We start from the raw sequence: 27,106 nt of genomic DNA on the forward strand, positions 1-27,106 counted from the left end.
GAAAGATCTGTTACAGGCACACAGAGATCCCTTGGCTCCCTGCTACCATTTCTTGTCATTCTCCAAGCTTCCAAGGTATCCAGCCTTAGACTGAGTGGTGGTTATCTGTGGCCTCTGCTTCCCCGCAGCCCCTAGCATGAAACTGGTCACAGCAAGGAACAAGACCAACCCACAGGGCTGAACGTGGTTCCATAGAGGGAATAACTAAAGTCACAATGAATGTTAAAGGCAAGAGGGAGTGATCTCCAGGTGGCAGGGGCTGGAGGGGAGCTGAAGCCAGCATGGGAGGAAGGCCGTGCCTAGCTGTGCCAGAAGCACTGACTTGAGCGAGTCACTCCTGGGGCCACCAGTGAGGGAACAAGGACCGAGGCCCTGCTTACAGATAGGCCCTCCACAGAAGTAGTTTGCCTGGCAAGGTGGCAAAGAACCACCAGGGTGATAAGCAAGCATTTTTTTCAGCAAAACCCAGAAATCTCCAGCTCTCCTCTCAGTTGACCTCTTGAAAAAAGCAAATCCACTGCAGATCACCAAAGGCAGAGAGAAAACCTCAGGCGCACCGGAGAGGAAAGGCTCGGTGCCTGCAGAGCAGCCAGCCTCATGGAGCAGAGGGAGGACAAAATACACTCTTCAAAGGGCTGACGGGCAGTAGCCGTCAGCCTCGGATTCTATCCCCCATCTCTCATCTGAGCGGGGACAAGACAAAGATTTTCTCAGAACACGGGGGCTCTGATGCTTGGCCGCTCTCTGCTGTCATGGAAAGAATCACGACAGGACACATCATTAGGGAAGACGCCGAGCACAGAAGGGAAGAGGGGAGCGCCAGGTGCAGCGGGGCAAGTCAATGGGAACTTAGAGGCAAGATCCAGGCACTTTATAGTGAAGTGAACATTGACTCTAAAACAGTAGTAAATGTGACTGATTTTTAGGGTGTGAAATAGTGTTGAACTGAAATCCAGAAAGTTGGGGTGGTGTCCCAGTGGACATTCGAAGGTCCTGGTCTCACTGGAGGAGAGGGGGGACACCGGTGGACCTCGGCCTTTCTTCAGATAAGCATACATGTGGGGAAAAATTACAGGAAACAAGAATGGCGGGCTGTAATGTACAACTTCTGGAGGATAACAGGAGGGGTAGAGAATCTGACCCATAACAGAAGGTCGGAAAGGAAAACAAAAGAAGCAAAGAAGAAACAGAACAAGAACCATAGGCCAACCACAGCTGAAATATGTAAGTGAGTATTAGAATGCTGGGTGTGTAAACTGTTCAAAGGGATTTCTCAGCAAAAATGCAGCTACATGCTACTTCCAAAAGATACATCTGAGTCATGATGGCAGAAAAGTTAAAAAGAGAAGGAGTAAGACATAGGAATCAAATGTTAGTCCCAGAGAGTTGGCAAGCCAGGTGTGGTGGCTTGCACCTATAATTCCAGGGACACTGGAGGCTGAGGCAGAAGGATCTCAAAGCCAGTCTCAGCAACTTGAAGAGACTCTGTCTCAAAATAAAAAATAAAGGTGAGGATGTGTCTCCATGATAAAGTGCCCCTGGGTTCAATCCCTTACACTCTGCCATGACCCCCACCCCCCAAAACGAAGCTGGTAGAAAGCACTGCTGGGAAAAAAGTTCATTAGGTAATTTTCTTTACCAAGAGCATCCTTTCTTGTGAGTGCCCGTGCATGTGCATGTGTGTGTGTGTGTGTGTGTGTGTGTGTGTGTGATCATGTGTGTGTCTTGCTCAAAATATCAGTAGACAATATTAAAAGGACACAGATTTGAACAACTGGGTTAAACTAGTTTATGTGCATACTTGTCTAACAACTACATTCAACAATTAGAGACCACACCTTCTATTAAAGCACACATAGAAGAGATACTATATACCACAGAAGAGTTTGATAAGAATCTAAAAATTAACATCATGCAGAAACCATTTTCACTCTGTAATACAATAAAAATATAAATTGAAGAAAAGGAAACTATAATAACAGTAATGCCATGGGCTGAATTGTGATCCTCCCAAATTCAAATGCTGAAGCCCTAGCCCCCAGAAGGACTGTATTTGGGAATAAGGTCTGTGTGTGTGTGTGTGTGTGTGTGTGGTGCGTGCATGTGTGTGTGTGTGTGTGTGTATGTGTGTATGTGTGTGTGGTGCTGGGGTTCAAATTCAGGGCCTTGTGCACACTGTGCACTCTCTCTACGACCAGCCCCAAGAGTGGGATCTTCGTTGATAAAGGACGTCAGCTACACAGTGCTCTCCTCCTCCCAACTGCAGAAGAACGCAGAGGCCGGCAACCCGCAGCCTCCCAGGCTCTCACCAAAACCTGACCACACTGGATTTTGACCTATAATATCTACAAGGTAAGAAAATTCACTTCTGTTGTCTCCTGGTCTATGGTATTTCATTACGGCAGCTCAGCAGACTAAGACAAACAGCAGAGAAGTAACAAGGGACTTACAAACATCAGTTCATGAAGTCCTCATTACAACATAAGGCAAGTTCCACTTTTAGAAGAGGAAATGGGGCCCACAGAGGCTCAGGACCTGCCCAGAGTCACACAGCAGAGGCGGGACTGGAGACTCAGCACTGGGCCAGTCATCCTCGCTGTGCTCCCTCCCTGCGCTCTGCTCAGGGGGCACTGAGCGTTCTTCATGCCCCATCAGGAGTCCATTCTGCAGAAAGAATGAATTTTTAAAACATGACACCATTAAACAAGCAGCCAGCTACTTCAACACAAGACACCAACCAGAAGATGAGGCGAGCCTCAGGCATCTTCAAAGGAGGGTGATAGGAGGTGAGTCTCGGTATCAGGCCAGGCCTGGAGCCCACAGAGGTCAGGTGAGGACATGTGTGCTACTGGTTCCTTGCTCCACTCAAGGGACTGTTTACATGTGTGGTTAAAACATATTAAGAGGCACGAGGGACACTATTCAAGGGATGCCTTTGTAACTGGAATCCTTTTACAAAATAAATTGCTACTTTTCTCTGTAAACCCAAACTTCAGTGGATTCAGTGCTACCTCCTTATTTCTCAAGGAAATAACAACATTAAAAAATATATATATATTTTTTGCAGTACTGGGGACCAAGTACTAGACCAGTACAAGGGCCCCCTGTGTGCTGGGCAAGTGCTGTGTCACTGAGCTATATCCCCAGTAGGACTCATGGCTTTTGGAAACATGTACAAGGTCAGAGAAGTCTAGGAATTATATCAGTGAACATGGTGTCATCTTTATGACCTGAGGTTTAAAGGAAATGAGCAGTGGCTCTATGCAAATTTCTCAGCAATTCGTGACATAGCATGGGCAGGTATTTCCAGGGGTCGCTTAGCTGTTTGCAGGGTTGGGGCTGCTGCGTGCCTTGTGTAGCTGTTAGTGGGTCTTGGGTTGGGAGCAGGGTTTGAAAATCATCATCCATTTATTAAGAATCTACCATGGAGTAGGCACCGTATCAAACATTTTACATGCGTCATCTCATTTAATCCTTCCCAAGGCTGTCATTATGAGGCACTGTCATTACGTTCCCTTTATAGATGAGGAAGTAGCAGCTTAGAAAGGTCAAGTAACTTTTCACAGCTGGAAGATGGTGAGGCAGGGCCTGCACCCAGGGTGTCTGCCTTGAATGACACTTTTAACCTTCGTTCCATTTGGTCCCCGCGCTGAAATGCTGTTCTAGCCTGGTGTGGAGTGTCGCCTCTGCGGCATGGAATTTGTTAACCCCAGGCACGCATGAGTCACAGGAAAAAGCACTTTGCATCTGCTGCAATAGTGCTCAGGTTTGGACATTCTGACCCATGACCTAGACCCCACCAAGGCCCTCTTACCACTCCATATTTCTCTTCCTGGGACTTGCTCTGTTCACTCCTTGGGCTCCATCAGGCCCAAAGACACTGATGTTTCCTGGCATGGACGATGCCAGCTGTCAAAGGAAGGGGTGCGCTCCCAGTGCTTGGAGAATCTGCACCCCAGGGCACGTTGTGTCTGGACTTTCCAGTTGGAATCCCCGAGGAAGGCCATTGCTCCACGAAGACTCCTGGTTACTGTTTTCATGAGCTGAATGTCCCTGTGTATTGTGCCTCGGCCACCCTCCCCTAGCAAGGTGGACCAGCACAGGGCCTCTGTGTGCTGCAGAGGGCCTCTGTGTGCCTGAGTGGCCTGGTGGCTGCCACGTGCCTCTGATTTATTTCCCTGCCAACAACATCAGAAATGGAGGTGGTGAGAACATGCCCCTTATTAATCTGAACCCTTTAAAAGCTCACTCCTTGGTCCCTCCTAAGGTGTCCAAATCAATGCTTTAAGAGGGGCAATGAAACCTCTTAAAATCCAACTGAAGAACCAAGACTATACCCACGGTTCCTTTAAATGTGAAAAAAGAACAAAGGACCAGAAGGAACAAAAACACCAAACCAAACAGAATCCAACCACACCACAAATGGGGCAGTAGCTGGGCATCACTGCTGGGGGGTCCTGGGCACCTCTGTGGGTGCCCCGATGGTGGCTCTTCTCCCCTGAGATGGCAGTGGGGTCAGAAGTCCTGGGGTCCACGGACAGCAACCTCTCCTGCCCTCTTCTGCACCCCTCGTTTGTCTCCCCGCTCCCTTCAATTTCTCATCTCCTGATGCGTCTTGCTCTGATGTCTTTAGGGCTTTATTTTATGTCTGAGATTTTCCCCCTTTGCTGTTTTTTTTTTTTTTTTTTTTTGACGTCTTTTCTGTTTCCTGCTTACATTTCTATTTCTCCTGCTTATATTTCTATTTCTTCCTGCTTACACTTCTGTTCATAGCACCTCCAACAGTCAGCACCATCTGTGCACACGGGTGTTTATTTTCTGTTCACGTTGTTAATGAAGGTACTAAATAAGAGAGATGGAGTCTGACCAGCACCCACACCTTTCTCTAAACAGATGACTCTTAGTGGCTTGTCAGGAGCACCGGTGCACATTTTCTCGTTCAGCTCACCATCATCAAGAAGCAGCTGGGCTTACGTTTGTCAGTGGCCAGAGGTCACTGGACAGAGAAGCTAACAGAATCCTAGTCTCTGCCATCTGAGAATTGAACATTTAAAGCAGGTCATATCCACACACAAACATACGGGGACAGGGATATTAAAAAGAGTCAACCAAAGGAGGCACATGCAAGATTAATTATTTCTGTCCATTCAAGGTTGTAGGACAGCCTTTTTGAACAGGGCTGGGGACTAAGAAGAGGAAGTCTGCCATGAGCTCAGGAGTTCTTAGGCATTGTTTTAAAAAACCTGTTCTGCATGGAACGTCTGCAGCTATGGCTCTGTGACACAAGATAATCAAACAGCCTCTGCTTCCAAGAAGCTCAGTCTGGAGAGGGAGGCAGACCTTCACCATGTGGGGTGAACACCAGCATGTGGGTTGTGATGGGCGGAACCGTGGAGGTCTACAGAGCCTGCTGAGAAGTGCCTGGGTCTCTCCTGCTGCCAAGGACTCTGATAGGCAGATAAATCTTGCCAGTAAACTCAGCCCTCAGCACCCTGGGCCAAGATGGCCCTCATTTCTCTCCCTGCACACAGATGACGCCACAGCCACAGGAGTGGGTGCTTAGCCCCTGGTCCAGCTTGCCTGCCCATCCAGTTTGCTCCTTCCACCAATGATGTCCCTCAAGTTCTAGCTGAGGGCATCATTCCTGCCTGGAGCCCAGTTTGGCCTCCTGCCCACAGGGAGCACTAAGACCTGACAGACGAGAGGTGATGGACTGCCCTAGGAGGATGAGGAAGACTTGGACCACGAATCCGAGATGAGGGGGCAGCATTTCAGGGACCCTGAATGCTAATGAAGACCTGGAGTTCAGAGTTCAAGCGTGTTTGGGAAAGCGTGGTGGGAGATGAGACCAACCAGGGAGGAGGTGACAGGCGGGGAATCTAGGTTTGATTCTACAGCCAGTGGGCAACCTTCAGAACTCCTGCGGAGAGAAAACGGAGAACCCTTTTTCTCCTTCAGTACGCTTACTGTGATCTGCATGGGCTTGGCCTTTGGCTGGTTCATTTCCTCTTTTCCTCTAACTCCCCATCACCCCAGAGGAAGCCCCATGGTTGGGGGACCTTGTCTGTATCCCCTGTGTCTAAAAGAGCATCTGGTACACAGGGGGCACTTAATGAAAGAGCCAGCACAGGAAATTGATAGAGATGAAGCAGGTGATGTGAAAGATGGATGGATGGAGGGGTTTTAAGGCAGGAAGACCAGAAATAGCATCCTGGAAGAAAGCATTAAGGGGCAAAGGCGGTTGACTCAGAGCCGCTGTGGTGGGGGTACCTGGCGACTGACAGTGTGATAAAAAGGGGTGCCCATCCTGTCCCCGGGTTTTCAGCTTGAGTGGTGGAGAGGAGCTAGAGAGAGAGAGAATGAGTTTGATTTGGGACGGTGTTGAATCTGATGTCCTCTGAAAAGTCCAAAGGAGTTCGCTGTGCCTTCGGCAGACCCAGGAGTGCACAGAGCTCACGCTCGCCCTTACAGGCATCAGGTAAGTGTGAAGGTGTGCGCTCCACGACAGGAGCCACATACCAACACTGTTTCACAGAACCGATTTCACAAGCAAATTACACGCTAAGGTTGGTATTCACAGTGTTAGAGTGGTGCTATGATATATTGAATGATAGCAAATGAAAAGTCTGGAATTTGGGAACTGAGTGTTGAAATGGCAAGTGGGGCCCTACCTGTGCCATTCCGCCTCCAGTCACCTACCTGCCCGTCCGCCCTGTCCTCCCTCCCAAACCCCTTAACATTTCTAACTTTTTATTCAATGTTGTTTTGTATTTATACTTTCTCTGCTATTTTTCCAGTGATCCTTGTCTGAAAATGTCCAAACTTTTGAAAGCACAATTCCTAGGAGAAATAGTGCAATTATGAAGGAGGAGCAGGAGAAGAAAAAGATGAGAGGAAGGTCTAAGTGAATAACTTAAAATTGTGGTGATTTGTAAGAATTTAGAAACTGGCCGGTGGAAAATGAGTGAATTATGGTTAGATTAAGTCACCATTTAGGGGTTGTGAACACATCAAACTGCTGGCTGGGCCTAGAGAAAGTGCTTTCTCTCAGATACTAAGTTTCGGAACTTTAAATTTAACACATCTGAGAGTTGGATGTTCCAGCTGGCAGCAGGAAGAGATGGGGACAGGGGACTTCTAGGTTGTATGATTTCTGGGAATGCTGCTTAGTAAGAAGAGGACACAGTGGGTGCCCAGTGGGCAGAACCCCAGGTTTGGAATCAGCTGGTCCAGGACTAAATCCAGCTGTATGGCTCTGGACAATTAATCCTTTTAAACTCAGTTTCCTTAACTGGGATAATTAGTGATGACTCTCTTACGAAGGGTTTTGGTGAGAGTGAAAGGAGAAAATACGTGTGCTGGCTGGTGCAGTGCCTGGCATCCAGCAAGCGTCTCATCGGTGACTGTCCACGGGGTGAATTGCTTTAGCGAGGGAGGTTCCCGGGTAGAGAGGCTGGCCGAGCGCCTAAGGGTGAAAGGACCCTGTACTCGCCTCTCAAAGCCTCTTTCCTGACCATGTGTAGCCTCTTAGGACCCAACCAGGCCACCTCTGAGGACTGTTCTGGTAGAAAAGTGTGCTTCAAGAAGGCCCTTTTAGCTTGCCTTTGGGTATTTAAAAAACATTTTTTTTTTTTTAGTTGTAGATGGATACAGTACATTTATTTATTTTTATGTGGTGTGGAGGATGGAACCCAATGCCTCACATGTGCCAGTTGAGTGCTCTGCCACTAAGTCACAAACAAGCCCAACCCCTGTTGTTGGATATTTTAAGTCCTACTTAAGCTGACAATGGCGCTCGCTTCTCAGGACTCACAACACAGTTCTTTTTATACAGTTTCCACCTTACTGCCACTGAACCATGCTGTCACCCATGGTGAAGCATATTTGATTGGGTAGCAAGGAACCGGGGATTTTTTGTACTGAGGGGAATTCAAAGAGGTTAAAACAGAAGCGAGGATCTCATAAACCAACCCCAGAACACTGAGATGAAAAGAAACAAATTGTCCATTTTCTACCACCTGTTTGAGAACAGAAGGATTTGCACTCAGTTATGTCTGCTAAAAATTGTGCCCTCCTCTCACTGTGGTAAAGGCGCCTCCACCACACCAACGCCTTTGATGGAAAAATCTACCCCCTGCTCCGATCCACACTTACATGCTGGAAATGACAGGCAAGGCAGGCCTTTCTATCAATATGTTCTGCACACTGCCTCCCAGCTCTGCTTTTTCTATTCTGCATTTGCTATTTTAAGTGAGTACATAATGCATCAATTTTCAGACTCTTACTCAATGCCTCTGCTACAGAACTGAGAACTCAGTAATCTTGTCAGGCAGAGCAGAACAATATTCCAACAGTCGAAACATTCCATGCGGCCTTAGACTTCCCCTTTCCTGGGAGGGGGCATCTATTTCTGGCCCTATAATGAGACATGGGCCTGTGGTGGGGTCCAGTCCTTGCTCAGGAATCCCACATCACAGAAGTCACCATGCTGGCGCTGGTGGACACATCAGAGGCCCCGCGGAGATGCAAGTCCATCCGACTGCCCTCTTATTTTTTATTTTAAGTTTCCAGAAATGGGTTGTTTGGACCTGGGCTGGAGATGGCTGGCTGGAACTCAAAGTGTGGGTTTTCTCAGGCCACATTTGTGCTTTTCCTGCCTGCCATGAAGAATTGCCATTTTCTCCATGATCATTAACTTGATTTAAGAACCCAAGAGTAACCTTCATTTGCCTGTCCCCAGTCTCCAGGGAGATTTCAATGTGAAGTGTCCCCATGTGGCTTCTTGCCAAATTTGGTGTGACCTTGAGTGCAGACATACTTCTAGTAGAAGGTGACTGTAGCTGACCCCTTGGTGGGCAGCTAAGGCAGGTTTCCCTGCTGTGTGTGTTGACAGCTTTAGTGGCTTTACTGCGGACCCTAATGCTGCCTGCGGGGTTATCTGGGGGATCCAGAACGACCTGCCACCACACTCACTATGCCCGCTATGCAGCTGATTTGTTCATGGGTTCCTCACATTTTCCAAAGATTTACTCGTTATTGAACTATCACTGGCTGTCATGAATGGGTGGGGCCGCTTCTGCCATCCCCTCCCTTCCTGCTCACTTTATCTCGTATATTTATTAAATATGGTACAACAAATGAGACTGAGTGGGCGCATAACTGATTCTATTGGAAAGTGATAATTCAGTAAAAACTGTACACCACTGTTTTCTATCAGAAGAACTTCTTCGTAGCACCAAATGATTCAACCATCCTGATGGGGATTCCAGTTTAACTTCATTAGCATGAGAACAATCAAACCAAATATACTCTTTCTCTAGGGCTGGATGTCAGACACCCTGAGTAATATTTAGGTCACTGCTGCCTGGGCAAGTCTGAAAAATGGTATGTGTCCTGATTAGACAGTAGCATGTCTGTGCTAAATGGCTGTCATAGGAGACCCTGGGGCTTTTAAGGGAAAGAGGTTCTATGAACAGTCCCAAAACAATGTGAAGTAGGCTGAAGCAAATAACCCTGTCAACTGCTGCCCTGCCTACAGTGTATTAGCTTCAGCTTTGGAGGTGAAATCAAATATCTGGGTTTGGTGAGTCTAAGTATTCCTACTTCCTACTTCCTCTTGTCTCTGTGTCTGATGATTATGCATTAGGATTACTTGAGAAGCTCCTGAAAAACAGTGGCTCTGAAAGGGGTCAGCCCCACCCACACAGGCTGCTTCACTTATCTGGCCACTAAGGCCTCTGCTGCAGACAGTCAAAGCATCACCTTCCTGGGGAACGATGGGAGAAAAGCTGCTTGGCTTTGCCTCAGATGAATGCCCCAATTACCTGCCTGCAAACTGGCTTAGCAGTTGGCCAGGTTCCCTTACAGGAGTCCCCCCTTATCTACTAGGAATACATTCCAAGACCCCCAAAGGTTGCCTGAAACTGGACAGGACTGAATCCAATGCAGACATTTTTTGGGTCTGCATACATACTTATTATGATCAGGTTTAATTCATAAATTTGGCACAGTTAAGAGACACACAATAACAATAAAATAGAACAATTCTAACAATGTACTGTAATGAGATTTATTTAAAACTTATAGGATGTTATTTCTGGAATTTTCCATTTAATATTTTTGGACTGCAGTTGACCTTAGGTAACCAAAAACAGGGACAGCAAAACCAAGAGTGGGACACTATATGTACGATATCATTGATCAATCAAACTGTTTGTTCTGATGATTTTCAGATATAGACTAGAGAGAACAGGCATAAAAATTATTCAGAGAACCTTTAGAGAGGTACTTTTGAAGGGGGATGGAGCCCCTGAGGTCACTGAACTCAGGAGGACACTGCAGAGGGCAGCCCTCCTGCCACCCTGGGGCCCTGCCTCCTCCTGTCTACTTCTTTTCCTTCAACAGACATTTACTAATTCTTACCCATGTGCCAGCCCTTGTGAAGTAAAAAGACAGGCCTTGTTCCTGCCCTCATGCGGCCTACAGTTTGGTTTGGAAAACTTTTAATATAAACACAAGTTACACACTCATCACCATTTATGCATAATTCTGTGAAGAGCTCTCGAAGGGAACAGCACAGAATGCACTGGAATCACATGAGGAGGGACCTAACTGAGTCTTCTTTCTTTCTTGAAGAAGTGATACTAAAAATGCTTTAGTTTTTAAAAATGAGTAATAGCCAGGTGTGGTGGTGCATGCTTGTAATTCCAGCCACTTGGGAGACAGAGACAGGAGGATCGCAAGTTTGAGGCCAGCTTCAGCCACTTAGCAAGGCCCTAAGTAACTTGGAGAGACCCTGGCTCTAAATAAAAAAAGGGCTGAGGATGTGGCTCAGTGGTAAAGCACCTCTGGGTTCAATCCCCACCACCCTGAAAAAAATGCATATGGTATAATATTCACAAATACCAGGGCAGATATATAGGGAGAGGGAGAATACATTTTCCTCCCACTTAGGCCTTATTCTCTGGCCTTGGTTCCCCTCCTATCAAGCAACCACATCTCAGTTTACTGTGTATCAGTCCAGATTGCTCTGTGTAAATATACACAAATATGTACATAAACATATTTTCGTGGGTGACTTTAAAGCTAAAATCCCATTCTTTAACCATTTTAAAGGCAGAGCTTTTATTTCTGATGTAGGAATGGTAGCAATGGGCACATGGTATGTTATGGAAGCAAGAAGACACTGGAGAGTCACTGACTCAGAAACACGACAGGAGCAGTCCAAGATTTCTGGCTGCTAATCAGAGTTTTATCCTTTGAATATCAGGTTTAACTTTCAGAACATAGAAGAAGTCCTTCCAAAGTATACTGTTAAACCAAAAGCCTATTTGTGTGTTGGATATAGTCCCTGCCTAGAGAATTTTTTAAAGTTTTAATTAGACCATGTTGTGTTCTTTTTTTGTGGACACTCAAATAGAGTGGCATAAACCTGTTTTCTTTCTGACATTTTTTAAAGAAGAGAGCATCAGCAAGAATATGAGCTAATCTAACATTTGAAGCCAGTGCTTTAGAATAACTTGCTAAATCAGGTTTGGTGGTGCACACCTGTAATCCCAGCAACTCTGTAGGCTGAGGCAGGAGGATGGCAAGTTTGAGGCCAGTCTCAGCAACCCTGTCTCAAAAAATAAAAAGGGCTGGGGATAGAGCTCAGTGGTAAAGTGGTTCGGTCTCCAGTACCAAACACAACAACAACAACAACAACAACAACAACAAAATTGCTTGCTATGTGGCAAAGGAAAGGCAGGAGAAAGGTTATGAGTTGGGGTCATCACTGTGGCTCGATCCTCCAGTACCCTTCCTTTCCAGGCCAGGGTGAACGCTAACAGCAGCACAGTTTGCTTACACAACAAGCCCTGCAACGCCCCCCCACCCCCCCACTGCCCCCAATCAAGAGTTCGAATCCAGAAACCCTGGAAATTCTGATATGGGGATAGCAATTCCATATAGATGAAAAACTCAGGTTGTGGCTGAGCAGCCTGAGGTCAGTTGAGGTAAGTGACCACAGTTTTTTTGCCTGGGGAAAAGAATCAGCAAGCCAGGGCTAAGATGGGGCTGCATAGGGCTCCCCAGCTCTGCCCAAAGCAGAGGCCAGCTACTCCTAAGGATCACCTCCCTCTGCTCATTCTCACCAGGTGAAGAGGAAAAGGGGATGGGGGATCAGCAGGGAATTTTTGGATCCTTCCACTGTTGTCCTGACTTCTTGCTCCACTTCCCACTGCAGGGAGCAGTCATGTGCAAGATGGCAGCCCAGGCAGGGGACCAGAGGGGACTTCCACCTGGGGCCTTCACACCAGGTTAGACACAGGGGCCATGCATGGCCAACCTGCCGGACAGTGAGACAAGGGGTGGATGGCCAGGTGAGGTTAGAAAAGCGCCTGCCGGGAGCTTCAACCAACCCTTAATCCTTTTAAGAGATTGATTTCAAGCGCGGTCTCCTCCGGGGCATCAGTCATCAGGCCCAGTGGGCTGGCGGGGCGGTGGGGGTTGGCGACGCGGTGCGGTGCCTGCGCGCTGCGTGGCACCTCGCCTCACCCTCGCCCGCAGTGCTCCGGGAGCCCCTGCACCTGCAGGGGAGCAGAGCTCCCCAAGGCGGGGGCGACAAAGGAAAGGGGGCTGGGAGAGGGCGGCGGAGGGGGAGGGGGAGCCTGAGCGAGACAAAGAGGATCCTTGCCCGCCGCCCAGGGTGGGCTGTGGTGGGGAGGCGGTGCCGGCCGAGGCTGCTGCTTTTAGCTCCGCAGCTCCATGGTCGCCATGGCAACGTGGTCCCTGCGATTCCAGCTGACATTAAAATGCCACCGCCGCCGCTGGCCCAAGAGGAGCGGGGTGCTGCTGCCGTGGGTGGAAAGTATGTGCTCAAACACACGCACGCCCACCGCGGAGGCCGCCGAGGCCGCTCCACGCTCACTCCGGCTGTGCATCATTCACAGCGCCTCTGCCGACCCCTCCCGCCTTCCCGCGGGTTTTGTCTTTCTAGATCGAGAAGGTGATGATTGGGGGCTTAGATCATCTGCTGGCATATTGATGAGCTCACTGGGGAAGTGGGGTATGGATTTGGGTCAGTTAAGGGAATATGATGGTATATGACAAAACATAAAGAAATGGAAGATTTGGGCAAATAGCGGGCTGACTCTTTTTCTTTTTTTTAAAGCCAGGAATATATATCCTAGTTGGAAATAGTTAAAAGGAAAGGCAGGAGAAAGGGCTACCCCGCAGACATGTGAAACGGGATTAGTGGAAGCCCTTAAGACTGGAGGCCCACGGGAACCATCCTGCAGCAGCTGACTCACGTGACATTTTCCTGCTCGGATTCCTGCTCCAGAAAAAGAAAATCAATCTGTGCATTTTTTTTTTTTTTTTTTTTTTTTTAAACTCAGAAGCTCAACCTCATGATATTCTCTCTCAAACTATTTCAGCATGGATAGGGAAAAAGCTGGAGGAACTGCTCTGGTGTCAGTGTCTCTGTACTGGTGAGCCCACAATGGGACTGGTATGCACAGGCAGCCAGGTGATGGTCCCTGCTGCTGTGCACAGGTGAAGTGCACAGGCCTTCTAGGCTCAGCTTCCTCCAGGCCACAGGAATTGAGCCCAGAAACATCCTGTTGGCACAAATGCCTTGCTATGAAGTCAAACAAAGAGCCAAGGGGTGTGGCTGGGGAGTTTTTGAAAACTCAGCGCATAGCATATTGTGGGCAGGGACATATGCCTTTCTACCCACCAGGAAAAGTCTCATCTTTATGACACATCTCTTCTGGGTCTGCAGCATCATGCTTTGTAAGATAATAAAGAGGCACGCTGGTGAATAATAGGCATGGGACAGGCTGGTGTGGGCTGGTGGGGAGCTGGCTCCCTGCTGCTCTGTCTCTGCAGCTGCGGGATTCCCAGGCATAAGAGGACACTGGGTCTATCTGGAGTGTCACCTAACTGCTAGCATTGGTTCTTCCTATCTACACAGATACTGTGTCTATTCCAAGAGTTCCAAATGCTCTCTGTGGTAAGCCAGGGCAGAGGAGCCAGGCCTTGAAGACACAGCCATGGGCAGGAAAGTTCTGGATAAAAATAAGTGTAGACTTACTGTTCCTGCATTGCAAAATTCAAACCTTATCTTCAAAGAGGGCTGGCAGAGTTCATCTTCCTTGCAGGTGGTATTTGGAATGGCAGTAGGTGAAGATGAACAGGGAATGGACAGACTGAAGAACACAGGGCAGGGAATTAGGCCCTTTTGTTTATGAAGGACTAATAACAACACACCAGCTTTCAGTGGGCTCACCTAAAAGACCAGACTTCCATTTGGAAGCTTAGAATTCAAGCACTGGTACTTGTGAAAGGACCTGACCTTTGGTTTGACTTGAGTTTGGCAAACATTCTGGCCAGAAGGCTACTTACTTCCTAAAGACCCCTCCCTGGGGGACAGATGGCCTGTGCCTCCCTCGGCTGCCTACTTCAGTATTCTTGCATCCTGACAGTGAAGGAGTTCTTTGTAAGCCATGACAACCAACCTACTCCTTAGAAACACACCTAAATTAGGGAGAAGGCCCTGCAATGCGTAGCGTAGTATAAATGAGCACTGTGGTGGTAAAGTGCTTTTCCTTTAGAGTGGGCACGTGGGACAAAGGCCCCCGCATTCCCACATGGTCATAATCAAATTGCTGAGAACTCTGAGGAATTCAAAATAAGAGGAATTTCAATTCCTCACATAAAAATCCCTCCTGTTGCTGGCAGTCAGAGTTTTAGGGAATGCTTAAGTATAAATATTAGTGAAATTAATGACCAATAATTGACAGCGACTTGACAAATATCAGTTTGCTGGGACATGGGCTGTAGTTACTTCTGGGTCCATATAATTCCAACCAGCCAAGCTGGATTAAACAAATTTGTTTCTCTGAAATACTTCAAATATTCATGTACAATAAAATTCATGCATCCTCTGGGAGCAAGTAATTTTATGTTCTGTGGTTAAAGGAAGAATTAACTAAGCGTGATAAAGGTGTCGAGTAAATGCTCTAACACCCTCTTACCATTCCTATACCCAACCCACCACTGCAGGCTGATACTACCGCCTATTGATGAGCTCAGAGTTAGGAAGACTTTTCACCAAAAATGGGTCCTTCACTGGTGGTCAGAATAGAAAATTTTTGTCCCAAACTATCCTATTCTTTTGAAGTCCTTAAATTTTAGGACCTAAAATGAGTTAAAGCATTATAAGGCCTGGAAGAGATATTTGGGGAGCACATTAGGAAAACAAGAGGCATAGTCTTCTAAATAGACTGGGCAGAGTGTTTTTTTTTTTTTTCTCTGTACCAGGGACTGAACCCAGGGCACTTAACCACTGAGCCACATCTCCAATCCTTTTTAATATTTTATTTGGGCCTCACTAAGTTGCTGAGGCTGACCTTGAACTTGCGATCCTGCCTCAGTCTCCTAAGCTGGGTTACAGGCATGTGCCACTGTGCCCAGCTAGACAGCAGAGTTCTAAGGGGACAGGATGCAAGGCAGTGAGAAGTGATACCAAGATAGGGAGGGGTCCGAGGGAGCTGGGTGACCTGGTGCATGAGGCCTGTATGATGTGGAGAACAGGAAAGCAAGAGCAGAGGGAGAGAGGCTGCAAAACCAAGATTTATTTCTGGTCCCCTTGTGAGAAGGGCCCAGTGGGCCTGTGTGTCCCATGGAGCAACATCACACTGCCTGCCTGTCTCCTAACTATCTTAGTGTGTTCCCAGCCTCCTATGCAGCACTGCCACTGTAATGCCACTGTGTCTACCTGCCTGCCACAGGAAGAAGATGGGGAGGGCCAGGGCTCACTAGTGGCCAGGAAGAGGAGGAAGGGAAAGAGAAAGAGAAAGGAAGCATTCAGCATGGAAGTGGACCTTGTTTATAATCCAACAACATCATCCCACCAACGAGGAACCAGGCCTGCAGAGTTGGCAACCTCCAAGATCAAGTAGGTAGGTAGTGGCAAAGGTCATGTTTCCAATTCAGGGAACACTCGTATCATTTATGGGAGGAAGGGAGAGGGGAAAAGTGTGAAATAGCACAGTGATGAAAGAGCGTAATGTGAATGAGAAACTCTCACAGGAACTCAGGAGACTAGAAAACTGTCTCATTCAGTCTTCCCAGCAAAACACTACCCGAGGCACTGGCAGTCCAGAGAGCCAGCTATGGAGTGACACTGATTGGGGGCAAATCCTGACTTCCTCTCAGACAAACTATGAGCCCTGGGGCAAATTTCCTAACCTCCCCTGCCTCAGCATCCTGGACCATGAGCTGGGGATGACAGCAGAATCACCCTTATGCAGATCTTCTGAAGATTAAAAAAAAAAAAAAAAGAGAGAATGATCCCCAGCACAGGATCATTAGAAGGAGCTCACAGCTGGAGGGGCGCAGGGGTGCACACCTGTAATCCCAGCGACTTGGGAGGCTGAGGCAGGAGGATTGGGAGTTCAAAGCCAGCCTCAGCAAAAGCGAGGTGCTGAGCAACTCAGTGAGACCCTGTCTCTAAATAAAATACAAAATAGGGCTGGGGGTGTGGCTCAGTGGTCAAGTGCCCCTGAGTTCAATCCCTGGTACCCAGCCCCCACACCAAAAAAGGAGCTCACTAAGCATGTGCTATCATGACGGTGACCATGGAGCTACTATTCCATGGGGTCAGTTTTTCTTACAAGAAAAATGCAGTCCCCCCCGCTCCCCCCTCCCAGAAAAAAGTATTGATGCTATGGCAAAGCATATCTATTTCCTCTGGGGCTCAACATACTGTGTGCGTGTGTGTGCATGGATATATATACATATATTTCTTTTAAAATTTCCCACAATAAAAAAAAAAAAAGTCCTCTTGCTTTTGTTGTTAGTGGAGCTTGCTTCCTTCCAGAGTCACCTCACTTTTTCCTCCATTGGTAAGAAAGCCTATTTCAGTTTCACAATTAAAACCAGAACTTCTTCTCAGTGGAGAGTCCCCTACTCTCTCTTCTAACAAGCTCAGGCACAGGATGGAAACAGTGAAGTTACTTATTTCTACATTTTGCTACTTTTGTTTTCCTTAGGCTGTCAACTGAACCTGGCTTGTAGCCAAGACTAGGAATTCTCAGTGTCAAAGAGGCCAGGGGCCAATGTGCTTTTTCCTCTATCTGTAAAATGGGTAGCTGGAGGTTCAGTCAATTCATGCGGGTGGGCAACTGCAGGCTCCTGGTATTAATTCTTCAGCTGCCAGGTTGATATTCCCCTGGCCCCTCATCCGGCGGCCCAGAACAAACCTCCCCTCCCTCCTGCTCCCCTACATGGATTTCTGTCCCTGGCTCATTGAGAGATCTGATCCTGCAGAGTTTCTATGTTCCTCGTTATTTTTAGCCCCACTAACTGCCTGATCCAGGCCAACGCATGGCATGCAGCTGTGGAAGCAGCTGCTGTGGTTTGAGTTCTCGTATTACTTGATGTTTCTAGGCAGGTGATTTCTAAAATTCTTTGTTTCTTCAGATGATGTCAAGAGATTTTTTTCCTGGGGGGTGGGTATAGTATGGTATCAGAACTGTGCATCTGATCACCTGCTCTAGGTTGGGGACACATCCAGAACCCGACTAGAAAGGAAGATTTATTTCTGTGTTCAGGATCCAGATTTCTCTGCCTCAGAATCATCAGGTCTGGGGCAGAGAGACAATCTGTGGGCTCAGTCCATACAGCTTCCTGAGGACCCCCTCTCCAATTTTTCTCCAATTTCTCTCCCTCCCTTCTTCCCTCCCTTCCTTCTTTCCTTCCTTCCTTCTCTCTCTCATTCTTAGAACTGAACCCAAATACAGTCTCAGCCCTTTTTATCTTTTGAGACAGGGATCTTGCTAAGTTGCTGAGGCTGGCCTTGAACTTGTGATCCACCTGCCTTAGCCTGCCGAGTTGCTGGGATTACTGGCCTGTGCCACCACACCCAGCTCCAGTTTTCTAATTTGAGCTAAAGGGAGTCACTGTCCTGGACTCTTGATGCTATGGAAGAAAGAAGCTCCTGGCCTGCCTGGAGCCTCACTTCAGGATCAACAGCTAAAGCAGAGATTGTCACTCTGCCCAGGAGAAACCAGACCGTGTGCTTCCCGCACTCCTCTGCCTCTCTCTTCTCCCCTGCACACACCCACCTACCTTTCCCTGGAGACCATTCGCCTACTGGTCTGTTGGTTCATCAGCTTGCACCTGTCTCCCAGGATGCTTCTGCCTTTAGACATCTGTAATGCGCTGTTTCCAGTCTAGAACCTGACTCTTGGTCCCCTTTCCAGACCAACAGCTATTATTTGCTTCTCAATATAAGCATCACACTGGGGAGCCTTTTCTAATCCCCAAGACAGAGTTAACTGTTCTTTTGACATATGTGCCCTATTACATACTGTGCCCATTGCCTTGGGTTGGAACAGCTATCTTCCTCACCAGAGGAAACTCCCTGGCAGATTCTGGGTTTTGTTCACTATTGTATCTCCACTACTAGCCCAGTATGTAGTAGGCCTCAATAATATTAGTTTAATATTGTTCTAGACCCTATAAGAACTTCTTTCCCCCCTCACATATATGTTTATATAATTTTAGACAGTATCAAGTTTTTTTTTTTTTTTGGTGTGGTGTTGGGGATGGAACCCAGGGCCTTTCGCAAGCTAAGTAAGTGCTCTACCATTGAGCTACACCGCAGCCCAAAATTCTTTGTTCTTCAGATCACCTAAGCCTTCTATTTTAATTGATTATAAATCTGTTCAAACTAAGTTCCTTCATCAGCTCTGAGACTGAAAGAGGTTTTCAACTGACAGTGGCTGGGTCTAAGATAAATACACACATAACAAGCAAAGATAGTGGCTGGGTCACTGAACTGAGCTTGAGACCATTCACCTGGAGCCTTGTCACCCTCTTTCATGGAGCCTACAATTTGTGGGCTGGTGAACTTGGATCCCTTTGGAGAACTGACCCCCCCAGCATCCAACCCTGGGTGGTACTGCCCCTCATAGGACCAGACTCCTCTGGAGGACAGGCTAGACTGGCCCATCACTCCCAGGACCTGTTGCCTAACCCTGGGTGTGAGCCTGTGTTGGGCGTGTGATCCCAACTGGGTCAGTCAGAGCCTTTCCTTGAGACTGATGTTTTTGCTAACCTGACAGCATGCAAGTTTGGAAGCTGCCTGGAGCCACCAGTCCCCCTATGCAGCAGCCTAGAGTAGGACCAAATGAGGCAACACACAGAGGTTGGGGGAGCTCAGAAGACAGCCAGGTGGAGGAAGCAAAAGGGCCTGCCTCAGTGCTCACCAAGCTCCAGGGCTTCTTGTCCCTAGAGTCCTTCCAGGACATTCAATTCTGCATTTAAACTGGTCACTTCATGTGAAAGATTCAGGTTTATATACTGTTTACCAAATAAAGATTGATGGAGGGCAAATAAAAATGTTTTGGAAAAAGATTCTATAAAGGCCAATGTTATTCCTGGAGGGGAAGAAAAAAAAAAAAAAAAAAAAAAGGCATCAGTTCAGCATGTAGAGACGTGTGGGCCCAGTTTTCTGAACCTGGCTCAAGGCACTAGTGCTGTCTTGTGTGAACCAAACAGAGATGGCCAGGAGCATGCGTAACGATGAATGCTGGAGCGTTCAGTGAAGGCTTGGCTAGAGTATTCTAACACCTGACGAGCATGGTCAGCACGCGGAAGTAGATTCAAAACACACACAGGCAATAACGCTGAGCACAGAGAAAAGTGATCGGATAACATGCAAGCTTCTAGAGAGCGGCGCTCAGTGCTTACTGAACAGGAACAATTCATGTCTCAACACGGGTATCAGAGTCACAAAGCTGCACTCACTCCTCACAGCCGCAGATTATCAAGACCAAGTAGCCAACCCATGGTGAAGGGGCGTCCTTGCCACTGCATGAGAGGAGGACTTTCCCAAGGCACCGCCCTGGCCCATCCTGGGTTCCTAAGTGACTGCTGAGAATTCCACTGGCAACTTGCAGTTGAAGTGATGAGAAGGCAGTTCTCTGAGCCAATATCGGACCAAAGGAGGATAAAAGTGTCTTTTTACCTTTCAACTAGATAGGATCTGCTTTCTTTTGAACCTCCATACAAGTTAATATCTGCTACTAAGGGGGCTTACTCAGCAACACCAATTTAGAAATGAAGAGATCGTAAGATTAACAGTGCAGTGCCAACGTCTGGTGGTGACCTAGGGCCTCAAAAGAGCTGCAAAGAGTGGGGTATCTGAATGAATTTAAAAAGCACAAATGGAATATTAAAAGTAGAGGAGAGGGCTGTGGCTGTGGCTCAGTGGTAGAGCACTTGCCTAGCATGTGTGAGGCCCTGGGTTCCATCCTCAGCACCACATAAAGATAAATAAATAAAAGAAAGGTCCATCGACAACTGAAAAAAAAAATAGTAGAGAAGAGCCAGTAGACAGTCTCACTACACATTCTATGTACATTTTAGGAGTATATAGAGACTGATACGTCCATTGTGCCACAGCAGAACTGAGACCCTCAATTCCCATTACAAGATGTAAAACAACTGTACTCGGCTTTCTCTCTACCAAGAGAGAAAATGGTGGTTAAAAATAAGTGAGAGCTATCTTCTCTGAGGAACCAGACTTTATCACTTCCCCTTGCCTCCCTGGGTCCTCCAAAGCACTGAATTTTGTCAAGGTGGGTTTCTACCTTCATGCCTGTTCCTTATTTCCCTGAAGCCATTGGATGCAGTGGCCTTAGAACGCTGCCAAGTGGCTTCCACAGTGTGGCATTCTCCTGCTCTTCTGCCAGGCCTGCTGTCTCCTCCTCCCTGCCCTTCCTCCATCTGAAAGACTACAGATATCATCCTATATGCTGACGACTCCCGGATCCATCCAGTACCTCTGGCCCACCTGAACCGCACACCTGATGGCACACCTGCCCTGTAGATGGCTCCACTTGGACGGGCGGCAGCTGGGTTTACTGACTGTCCACCCGCCCATGTATCCCAAAACTCAAGCCTCACTCACTGAAGTTCAAGTCTAGAGCATGCACCTCCTAAATCCATTCCAAACCTGCCTCTCTCCTTTCCTCCTTACTGCTGCGTCCCTGTTCAGACTCTCTTGGTATCTTAAATCATTAGAACAGAGTCCTCCCTGGTTTCCCTGCCTGCCATCCACTCTATAAGCTGCAACCAGAATGATCTTCCTAAACACACATCTCGAAGGTACAAGTCTAGCCTCTTGCTTGAAGCCCTCCTTTAGCTCCCCACCATCCTCAGGGAAAAGTCCGAGCTCTTGCTGGTGTCTGTGGCCTGCATGGTCCTCTGTTCCTGGGCTTCTGCTCTTTGGGCAGCTGGTGGCAAGCCCTTTGCTCCCTTTGGCTCTCACACTTGCCTTGCCGTGGACAGCCTATGCTTTCTTCTTTGCCTCTCCCTCTAACGTTTATCCTGAGGAGATGACCTGAATGCAACATGAATTTAATCCACAGATGCTCGGTACAGCATGTTACAATTAAAACATTGAAAACTATTAAAATGCCCCAAAGATAGAAAATTTAAGTGATGCAAAAGCTTCTGTGTCAATGAGAAATCATTCATGGTTTGTTAAATGAGAAAATCAAGTTATGAAACTTTCCATCATAATGTCACAGACATCAAGGCAGGAACAGTGTTCGTCTCCGCAGAGCAAAATGGTAGGTGATTTCCATTTTTTCTTTACGCTTATCTGTTTTCCAAAATTTCCCCACGAGCCCACAATAATTACTTTCATAATTAGGAAAAACTATTTTTAAAAAGAAGACCATTCCAGAGCAAGGTAATATGAGGGTGAAGATTCTGTTTCTCAGGGAGGAATGCTTGGATGGAAGTTTAAATCCATATGGGCATGATATCCAGAGGCTTATCCCAGAGTCTGTAATAGGCAAAGGGCGAAGCCAAGAGATGGGCAAAGCCAAGAGACAGCTGAAGCGGTAGAGGACTTTCTGTTGATGCTTCCTTGACAAATGCGAGGGCTAATATTAACTCCGGGTTTGGGGATATGCATTTCCCTATGGAATAAATCCCTCCTCCTTTCTTTCCTCTCTGCCCCCTGTTGAGATGGGCAGCTTTAGTATCCTGGAACCAGATGGGGGGCCAGGAGAGGTGGAACTGAGCAGACAGAACCAGGTTAAGTCTCAAGACCTCACAGCAGCCTGCTTCAGTCAGCAGGGACCAGGTGTCACAGTCCGGTGGTGTCTCAAATAGGAACAGAGAGTGGAAAGTTAACATGCACAAGTTTTGTTCTCTAGAAAAATGAGTCATTCAGCTGCGTCCAGTGGCTGTTTGTGATATGTCAGTCTTTGCAAAGTGACACAGGCATTTACCGAGACCTGAGACTGTAACATATAAGGGGGAGGGGTTCTCATCAAATCAATCATGTGTGCTACTTCCACCATACGTTCTTTCTTTCTTTCTTTTTTTTTTTGGGTGCTAGGGATCGAACCCAGGGCCTTGTGCCTACAAGGCAAGCACTCTACCGACCGAGCTATCTCCCCAACCCCCATACCTTCTTTTTAGTCTTAACTAAGTTTGTTGTTTAATCCATAAGCTGTTGAAGTGAATGGTATGCTTTGGGACCATGAGACCAAACTTTCAACTAATGCAAAAAGTTTGTTTTAAAGCATACAACTAGAAATACAGCCTCTTTTACTCACTTAAGTATAACTGCTAAGTGTTCTCTTTGTGACCTAGTACATACTACTTGTTGCAAAGCACACCAAATAAGTAAATTATAAGCATGTACTTTTTGAAACAAATATTTCAATCTGTTTAAAGAGGGAGAAAATATATTATACTTATGTAACATTTATATAAAACTCAATAACATTTATATAATATTTCTGAGGATTTCTTGAGTGTTTTGCCTACATAAACAAGACTGCAGTAACACGAGGGAGAAGGGCAAATTTCTTTTCTATGCTTAACTCTATTCCTGCAGAGAGGCAGAGCGTAGTCAGGCAGTGTGGCCGGGGTAGGGACAGAGATGGGTTATAGGTCTCCTGGCCACAGACTAATTCTGCCATTTTCCATGTCTGGAAAGGAGAGAACTGATTTGAATCACAAGTCATATCTTGATAAAGGAAAAGACGAGAAGATCCTATTGTGTCAGGTTATTTTGAACTCCAAACTGACTTTCATTATTACAGCTGATTAAAATGAGTGGGCTCTTATTGGCTTAGATGTTAAAGTGAATCATACATATAGTTGTGGGTTATGTGAATGATGAATCTTATGTGTGGCTTAATTCCCCAGATTTTCAAGTGGCTAATTCTAAAGCCAATGACAACTGATAGATTTCTTGGAATTAGATTTGAGCAGGGAAAAAACCAACAGCAGAAATAAGAAAATGCTATTATGCAGTTTGCATGTCATTTTAGAGTCTGCTTATGTCTTGGAATCTGGGCTGGTCACACCCCATGGCATTGTCCACCAACACCCTGGACACAGCAGCATTCCAAGCAACTGACTCCTTTTAAGCTGTCTGCCCAGGATTTCATCTTGGTGCTTTGGAAAAAAAAAAAAAAAAAAAAAAAAAAAAAAAGCCCTATGAATTTCATCCTTTCACAGTTGGAAACTCAAGGGTTCACACTTCTTGTCAGCAGGAAGTGGGTTTTGGGAAGAAATTCTATTTTTGGAATTGAAAGGCCACCTTTGACCCAGAAATGTGCAGTTGGATGAGAGATGTTCCTCTGTTCTGTCTTACTTGATTTGCTCAAGGAACGGAGAAATGTGTAAGAGTGCAACTTCAGCAGGCCTGCTTCCTCCTAGGGCTCTAAGATGACCCATATTAACCACATCTTAGGGATTTCAGATTATCAGGTGCTTATTTTGGTCTGTGTGACCCGGGTCACAGTCATCTTGATTATTCAGATTCTTCATATTGTTCCTAGACATGAGAGTCAGGATTTATTCTTTTAGATCAGGCACGGGCAAACCTAGGCACCTGGGCCTCATTTGAACACGTTTTTGCAAATAAAGTTTTGTTGGAACAGTTTTGTTTCAATTTGTTTACATATTGTCTACGCCTACTTTCATGTCACAATGGAAGAGTTAAGGGCTCGTGACAGAGGCTGTATTATCCAGGAAGCCTTAAACTATTTACTATGTGGCTCTTCACAGAACAAATTTGTTGATCTCAGATCTAGAAGATAAACTGAGGAATTAAAGAGAGGGTGTAAAAAAATAGCAATGTTAAACAGCACGAGTTATACATGCTGGTTTCATAAATGTTAGTTTTTAAGGTTAAATTACTTTTATTTATTTATTTTTGGTAGCAGGTACTGAACTCAGGGGTGCTTAACCACTGAGTCACATTCCTAGCCCTTTTTATTTTTTATTTTGAGACAGGGTCTTGATGAGTTGCCAAGGACCTTGTGAAGTTGCTGAGGCTGGTCTTGAACTTCAATCCTCTTGTCTCAGTCTCCTGAGTCACTGGGACTATCAGTGTGTGCCACCATTCCCTGAGTCTGATTACTTTTTACAACTAGCCTGAGATTTATCAATAAAGAAAAGATATTAAGACTCAGTTATGAAATGAACAGTTTGAACTGAGGACTGGCTGTCAAAGAATGTAGGGAGAAAGAAGTGAATCCCTAAGAAGGAAATGTGACCCTAGTATATTACATGGCTCTGAAGGAAACAGTGCTTCTAAAATTATAGTCATTTAAATACAAGTTATTGGTTTTTGGCTTTGGGATCAATCATCAAACTAGAAAACATGTAAACAGTATTATTAAACATGTAAAAGCTAAGCAACAGGGGTCAAAAGCTTAGAGAGGGAAGGGGAACAATTGGGGGAGAACAGGCTGTTCGCACCTTCATTTGTCATCCTGCTGAATCAGGAGACGGCGAATAAAGTAGACGGAGCACAAAAAAGAGATTCCCATGTATTTCTGCATTCACTGAACCTAAAGCCCATTTTTTCAATCTTTACTGTTTTTGAACTGTGATGCTCTTTCTTCTGGATAATACCTTAAAGGTATGATTACAGTGTTGTTTTTCCTTAGTGGGAGATAAAAATTATGGTGCATCTAATAATAGATGTCATCTTAGAGTCTATGATAGAGTATATATATTATCTATAGCTATACATATATAGAGCTCTGTCTATATCTCTACATATGTATGTCTGTGTGAAAGGTATACATATGCACATTTCTGAGGCAGGGTCTTGCTATGTTGCCCAGGTTGTCCTCATCAAACTCCTGGGCTCAAGTGATCCTCCTGTCTCAGCCTCCCAGGAGCCTGGGACTACAGGTGTACAACACCATACCTGGTTTATGACATAGTATGTTGGGTTAGGAAAGTAACCAAGTGTAAACTAAACATACTGAGAAACAACAACTAAGCTGTTGGGAGTGACAAAAGGTGGCAAAATAAGCCACCATTTTTTTTTTTCCCTTGTATTCTTTTATTTATTTATTTTTTAATTTATTTTTATTGTAAACAAATGTTGTTTCTGTTTGTACATGGAGTAACAGCATACCATTTGCATATAAGCCACCATTTTTTTTGGTACTGAGGATTGAACTCAGGGGCACTTGACCACTGAGCCACATCCCCAGCCCTATGCTGTATTTTATTTAGAGACAGGGTCTCACTGAGTTGCTCAGCACCTTGCTTTTGCTGAGGCTGGCTTTGAACTTGCAATCCTCCTGCTTAAGCCTCCCAAGCCGCTGAGATTACAGGCATGTGCCACTGCACCCAGCTAAGCTACCATATTTTTAAGTCCAAGTTTAATAGATAAAGTCTAGACACAATAAATTTAAAACAAAAAATAGCAGCATAACAGGGCTGGGGTTGTGGCTCAGTGGTAGAGTGCCTGCCCAGCATGTGTGAGGCCCTGGGTTTGATTCTCAGCATCACATATAAATAAAGGTCCACTGACAACTAAAAAAATGTAAAAAACAGCAGCATAAACATATCATTTATTTATATTTTCATTTTAAGTCCTTCCACTATTGATTCTTTTAAATAGTATTATACTAGTTTCTGTGGCTGCTGTAACAAATTACCATAAACTTGGGTGCTTAAAAGAACAGAAATTTATTCTTTCTTAGTGATGGGGGCCAGAAGTATGGGATCAAGGAGGTAGCAGGCCAGGTTCCTCCAGAGGTTCTAAGGCTCCTGGTCTCTTCCAGCTTCTGATGGCTGCTAGCTTTCCTTGACTTGTGACCACACCATTCCAGGCTCTGCCTCTGTCCTTGCTTGGCCTTCCTCCCTGTGGGTGTCAAAACTCCCTCTGCCTTCCTCTTATAAGGACACTGTAAGTGGTACCTAGGGCCCACCTCAATAATCCACTTCTAGATCCTTAACTTAATAATCTCTGCAGACTCCTTTTTCCAAACAAGATAACAGGCACAGGTTCTGGGCATCAGGATGTGGACGAATCTTGGAGCCATCACCAGCTTACCACACAGGTACATGTATCGGTTTGCTTTAAAACAATGACAACAATGAATCTTATTAGGTCATTCTACGACTTCCTTCACTGGCTCCCCATAAAGTCCAAGATCAAGTTCAAATGATGCATTGATTAAAAATATGATCTCTAAATCAAGAACACAAGCCACAAATGAAAAAATAAATTGGACAGCATCAAAACTTTTTGGCTGGGTATGGTGGTGCACACCTATAATCCCAGTTACCCGAGAGGCTGTGTCAGAAGCATTGCAAGTTCAAGGCCAGCCTGAGCAACTTAGTGAGACCCTGTCTCAAAATGAAAAATAAAAAAGGCTGGGGGAGTAGCTCAGTGGCAGAGCACCCCTAGGTTCAGTCTCCAGTACTGACCCCTTAAAATTGTACTTCAAAGGATGCCATGATGAGAATGAAAGCCTTCAGAATAAAACAGGAGAAGTATATGCAAATCATATATCTGATAAAGAACTTGTATCTAGAACATATGAAGAGGGGCTGGGGAGATAGCTCAGTTGGTAGAGTGCTTGCCTTGTAAGCACAAGGCCCTGGGTTCAATCCCCAGCACCCAAAAAAAAAAAAAAAAAAAAAAAATAGAACATATGAAGAATTCTAAGACCTCGATAATGAAAAAATAGCCCAATTTAAAAATGGGCAAAGGTTTTAAATAGATATTTTTTCAAAGAAGATAAACAAATAACCAATAAGCTCATGAAGAGAT

General features: G+C 46.0%; 1 protein-coding gene and 2 long non-coding RNA genes across 3 annotated transcripts in view; 1 reads left to right on the plus strand and 2 right to left on the minus strand.

The window, feature by feature from the left end:
* The window catches only part of MYO1D (myosin ID), a 323,486-nt gene that overhangs the window by 10,325 nt on the left and 286,055 nt on the right, over positions 1-27,106 (minus strand). The window lies entirely within an intron of this gene.
* Positions 398-18,757, plus strand: LOC306655864. The gene is made up of 3 exons (XR_013762330.1): positions 398-2,830; positions 15,774-15,940; positions 17,815-18,757. It is a non-coding gene; the product is annotated as an uncharacterized lncRNA (long non-coding RNA).
* On the minus strand, positions 20,531-26,873 carry LOC306655870. Its single transcript, XR_013762337.1, has 2 exons — positions 25,490-26,873; positions 20,531-25,370 (listed from the first exon to the last, which is right to left on the minus strand). It is a non-coding gene; the product is annotated as an uncharacterized lncRNA (long non-coding RNA).

The sequence above is a fragment of the Sciurus vulgaris genome, assembly GCF_902686455.1.
Source record: "Sciurus vulgaris genome assembly, chromosome: 3".
NCBI classification, from domain to species: domain Eukaryota; kingdom Metazoa; phylum Chordata; class Mammalia; order Rodentia; family Sciuridae; genus Sciurus; species Sciurus vulgaris.